The following is a 6,113-nucleotide window of genomic DNA, read 5'->3' as shown; positions in this document are numbered from 1 at the left end:
AACGTGCCCCAGGCGTGCCAAAATTTCAACACCCATGTCACTCAACCTTCCAAATAAGATTTCAAGTTTTCAATCCTATAAACATGCATTGGAAGGGACCCCTATGTCTCAATATGCAAAGATTCTTTATCAAAATAAATGGATGTTTTTGCAATCAAAGCGGTAATGAAAACAAAAACAAAATTATTTGACTGAATATGCATTTTATTGATTGAAAAAGGTGGCTCGTAACTGAGCAATACACAGGAAGCAATCCCTGAAAAGAGGTAATTGCGCACAAAAGGAAAATCTATCCTAATGGCAATGTGAACCCGTGATCTCATCAAGTTCCAAACCGGTTACAACCCATATGTCCTCAAGACTCTCCGCACTTTCTGCCTTCCGAAACAAGACGCTTCCGACCGATCTCCGCTTTCAGATTATCCATGTGTCTTAACCAAAGTACAAACGACCATGCTAGACGCAGTTGTTCGTTTCACTCCCTCTTTTGCCTGGTCCGCCCTTTCGGGTTTTCAGTCCACCGGGATACCCTTTTTTGCCCAGGCCGCCCTTGTAGGGTTTTCGACCGGCCGGGTGTACATTTTTTTTTCTTTTTATCCCTAATTTTTGCCCGAACCTTTTCATTTTCATTTTTTTTGGTTCGTCGGGATGCCCCTTTTTTCCTGGACTATCTTATTCTTTCTGTCCAGCGGGTCTCTTATACGAAGTATTTTTTAACTGCGTTCGCATTCACAGGGGATGGAAAATCCTCGCCATCCATGGTCGTTAACAACAAGGCTCCGCCAGAGAAAACCTTCTTCACCACGAATGGACCCTCATAATTGGGTGTCCACTTGCCCCGACGATCGTTCTGAGGAGGAAGGATCATTTTCAACACCATATCTCCAACATGGTACACACGAGGTCGCACCTTTCGGTCAAAAGCACGCTTCATTCGCTGTTGGTACAACTGCCCATGACAAATGGCTGCCAACCTCTTTTCCTCAATTAGGCTCAACTCTTCATACCGAGTCCTTACCCACTCAACCTCTTCCAATTTCACATCCATCAAGACTCTCAATGACGGAATCTGGACCTCAACTGATAGCACAACTTCCATCCCATACACAAGCGAGAAAGGAGTTGCCCCAGTAGATGTACGCATTGAGGTTCGATACCCATGCAATGCAAACGACAACATCTCGTGCCAATCCTTATAGGTCACGACCATTTTTTGCACAATCTTCTTGATATTCTTATTAGCCGCCTCGACCGCCCCATTCATCTTTGGACGATAAGGAGAAGAATTGTGATGCTCGATCTTGAACTCCCGGCACAGTTCTACCATCATCTTGTTGTTGAGATTAGAACCATTATCGGTGATGATTCTTTCAGGAATCCCATATCTGCAAATGATGTCTCTTTTCAGGAACCTGGCAACAACCTGTTTCGTCACGTTTGCATAAGACGCCACTTCCACCCACTTGGTGAAGTAATCAATAGCCACTAATATGAACCGGTGCCCATTCGAAGCCGTAGGCTCGATCTTTCCGATCATATCAATGCCCCACATAGCAAACGGCCACGGAGACGACATCAAACTCAATGGATTTGGAGGCACGTGCACCTTGTCAGCATAAATCTGGAATTTATGACATTTCCGCACGAAGTTGAAACACTGAGCCTCCATTGTCATCCAATAATATCCCGCCCTAAGCAACTTTTTCAGCATCGCATTCCCGCTGGCGTGGGTACCAAACGACCCCTCGTGCAACTCTTTCATCAATTGGCTTGCTTCTTTGTCATCGACACATCTGAGCAAAACCCAATCAAAATTCCTTTTGTACAAAACCCCATCTTTATTCAGATAGAACGCCATGGCCAACCTCCTCAGAGTCTTTCGGTCCTTCTTAGACGCTCCCTCGGGATACTCTTGGGTCTCTAAATAACGTTTGATGTCATAATACCACGGCCTTTCATCATCAGGCACTGCTTCAACAACAAACACATAAGCCGGTCTATCCAGCCGTCCCACCTCAACACTAGGAACTTGATTCCACCACTGCACTCTAATCAAAGCGGCCAGAGTAGCCAAAGCATCTGCCAAAGGATTTTCTTCTCTCGGCACATGGTGTAATTCCACCTTGGTGAAGAACGTCAACAACCTCCTCGTATAATCCCGATATGGAATTAAGTGAGATTGATGCGTAAGCCATTTCCCATTAACCTGGTTCACAACCAAAGCTGAATCTCCATAGATAACAAGGTTCTTGATTCGCAAATCAATCGCCTCTTCGACACCCAAGATACAAGCTTCGTATTCAGCCACATTGTTGGTGCATTCAAACATTAGTCGAGCAGCAAAAGGAATGTGGGAGCCCTTCGACGTAACCAAAACAACACCAACTCCACTACCATTCACGTTAACGACCCCATCAAACATCAGAATCCATTCGGACTCAGGGTCAGGCCCCTCCTCCGGGATAGGTTCCCCACAATCTTTCGATTTGAGAAACATGATGTCCTCATCAGGGAACTCAAATTTCATTGGTTGATAATCCTCAATGGATTGTTGGGCGAGGTAATCAGACAATACACTCCCCTTTATTGCTTTTTGAGAAGTGTACTGGATATCGTATTCAGTCAAAATCATTTTCCATCTCGCAACCCGTCCGGTCAATGCTGGCTTCTCAAATATATACTTGATCGGATCCATCTTGAAAATCAACAAAGTGGTATGAACCAACATATACTGTCTCAGTCGGCGAGCAGACCATGCCAAAGCGCAACAAGTTTTCTCGAGCAGTGAATATCTTGTTTCACAGTCGGTAAACTTTTTAATAAGGTAATAAATTGCATGCTCTTTTCGACCAGACTCGTCATGCTGCCCCAGTACACACCCCATAGACCCCTCGAGGACTGTCAAGTACAAGATTAACGGTCGCCCCTCCACAGGAGGCATCAGAATCGGAGGCTCCTGCAAATATTCTTTTATTCTTTCAAATGCCGCTTGGCAATCACCATTCCACCTGACCGTTTGATATTTTCTCAACAACTTGAATATGGGTTCACACGTGGCCGTTAGATGAGATATGAACCGTGAAATGTAGTTCAATCTACCTAAGAAACCACGAACCTCCTTTTCTGTTCTCGGTTCAGGCATTTCTTGTATCGCTTTTACTTTAGTAGGATCAACCTCGATTCCTCTTTCACTCACAATAAACCCCAGCAACTTACCAGACCGCACTCCAAAAGTGCACTTATTCGGATTCAACCTCAATTTGGATTGTCTCAACCGGCCAAACAACTTGGCCAAGTCTACCAAATGCCCCTCTTCTGTTTGTGACTTTGCTATCATGTCATCAACATAGCATTCGATCTCATGATGAATCATATCATGAAACAAGGTCACCATAGCTCTTTGATACGTGGCACCGGTGTTCTTGAGACCGAATGGCATCACCTTATAACAAAAAGTGCCCCATGGTGTGATGAACGGTGTTTTCTCCATATCATCTGGCGACATTTTAATTTGGTTATAGCCAGAAAAGCCATCCATGAAGGAAAACACCGAGAATTGAGTTGTATTATCTACCAACACATCGATGTGAGGTAATGGGAAATCATCTTTCGGGCTAGCCCTATTCAAATCCCGGTAGTCCACACACATCCTCACCTTTCCATCCTTCTTCGGTACTGGCACAATGTTCGCGACCCAAGGTGGATAATTAGTGACAGCTAGGAAACTAGCATCCAACTGCTTTTGTACCTCCTCTTTGATTTTCATGGCCATCTCAGGTCGAGTTCTATGCAACTTCTGCTTCACTGGAGGACAATCTTCTCTCAATGGCAACTTATGCACAACAATATTGGTATCCAACCCTGGCATATCTTGGTAAGACCAGGCGAAGATATCAACACACTCTTTCAACAGTGCTACCATTATGCTCTTGACATTCACCTCCAAAGCGGCCCCAATTTTCACTTCCTTTCTGACCTCCTCGGTGCCCAGATTAACAATCTCAACTTGCTCCTCGTGCGGTTGAATCACCTTCTCCTCTTGTTTCAACAACCTGGCTAACTCTTCCGGCAGTTCACAATCTTCTTCGCCTTCTTCTTCGGCATGATAGATCGGGTTGTCGAAGTCATATATGGGTGTAACAGGATTGTTATCAATGAGATCCGGAGAATGATCGCATCTGCATGAATGTTGATTCATGCATTGCTTTAGAGTCGGGACGAGACAAATTAAAAGGAAGAAAAATGAAAATAAACATTGCCATTTTTATTTTATTTTTATTCAACTGCAAAAATAAATGAAAAATAGGGAACACCGCTTTTAATGCGAAAAATATCCGTTTATTAATGATGCAAATGTTGCAAAATGAAGCACATGAGGTGGCCCTTACAATGGACCATTACGTTTTGGGCAAAATGTATGGCTTTCATGCAAACAGAATTAACAAACAGAAATATTACTCTTCACGCAGAGTGACAGTGATGATCTTTTCGGCCTTCCAGTTCTGGATCTTCATTCCTAGTACGCACGATTTTATCCACGAGTCAAGCTCGCAGTCACTGTCAGTCTCTTCACCCACAACACAGATACGGCCCGGATCCTCAGCAATTACATTCACCCCCATCTGACCATGCGTCGGCATGGGATTAGCATTAACGTTCGGCGATGGTGCGAAAATGATGGCCTTGGAATCCACCAAGTCTTGGACAACATGCTTAAAGGCTTTACAACCCTCAATATTGTGCCCGGGAGCACCAGAGTGGAACTCACACTTGGCGTTCTCATCATAACTTGCAGGCCTCTGATTTGGTCTTATCGGAGCCAACGTCCTCAGCTGAACCAACCTAAGATCCTTCAACTTCTTAAACAGAAGAGCATACGTCATGGGTGGCCTATCAAACTGACGATCTGCCATCCTTCCTCTCACTTGGTACCCAGCTCTCTGTATTCTCTGTTGAGGTGGCTGCTGTTGTTGTTGTACAGATTGATTACCAGCAGGAATCGTTACTGCAGCAGTATGCTGGTAGTAATGATCCCTACCGTGTCCCCTTTGGGCATACACAACACTCGATTCACCCTCCTTCTTGCGCTGACCATTACCAAAGGGCTTCTTTACTCCAGACGACGGAGCATTTCCCTGTATTTTCCCCATTCTCAGCCAACTTTCAATCCTCTCACCAGCCACTACTATATCTGCAAAGCCGGTAACCGGACATCCCACCATTCTTTCAGCAAAAGTCCCCTGAAGGGTACCCATGAACAAATCCGACATCTCCCGATCTACCAACGGAGGTTGAACCCTGGCAGCCAACTCTCTCCACCTTTGTGCATACTCTTTAAACCCCTCATTCGGCTTCTGAGACATACCCTGCAACTGGGTACGGCTTGGTGTCATGTCAGCATTAAATTGGTACTGTTTGAAGAAAGCATCCCCCAAATCCTGCCAGCTCTTAATATCTGATGATCTCAACTTGGTGTACCACTTAAGAGACCCACCAGATAAGCTATCTTGGAAGAAGTACATCCAAAGCTTCTGATCCATGGTGTAGGCAGATATCTTTCAGACAAAGGCCTGAAGATGAGTTTCCGGGCAAGAACTCCCATTGTACTTATCAAGCGTGGGCACTTTGAACTTCTGTGGGATCACAATCCCCTCAACCAGCCCCATATTTGTCATGTTAATAGCCCTAGGAGAGGTATGGCTTTTCAGAGCCCTGATCTTTTCTGCTAGTACCTGAATCTCTTTGTTCTGCGGTTGAACACCATACTGACCGAACTGCTCATTCAGTAGAGAGAACTGATCCTCTTCCTTATCCTTCACAGCCCCAAAGAAAGGTCCTTCGGAATGTTGCCACCATGACCTGGACCATCGCCTGCAGCAAAACCAAAACCACCACCATTGTTGAGGACTACACCAGCAGTAGTTGCCTTCCTTCTGGGATCGCCACCATCCCTAGAACCACCAGGACCATTGTTGGAGGTACCCTCTTGATTATTGCCACTATTGGCAACCGAAGCCCGCTCAAGCTTCTCCACCTTCTCGGCGATTGCTTTCTGCCCCAGGGCGAACCCTTGCATGGCATTGATCAACTCACTCATTTTCTCTTTCAGCTCG

The sequence above is a fragment of the Lathyrus oleraceus genome, chromosome 2 (genome assembly GCF_024323335.1).
Source record: "Lathyrus oleraceus cultivar Zhongwan6 chromosome 2, CAAS_Psat_ZW6_1.0, whole genome shotgun sequence".
Taxonomy (NCBI): Eukaryota; Viridiplantae; Streptophyta; class Magnoliopsida; order Fabales; family Fabaceae; genus Lathyrus; species Lathyrus oleraceus.
The sequence above is the reverse complement of the archived record's forward strand: the minus strand, read 5'-3'. Positions refer to the sequence as shown.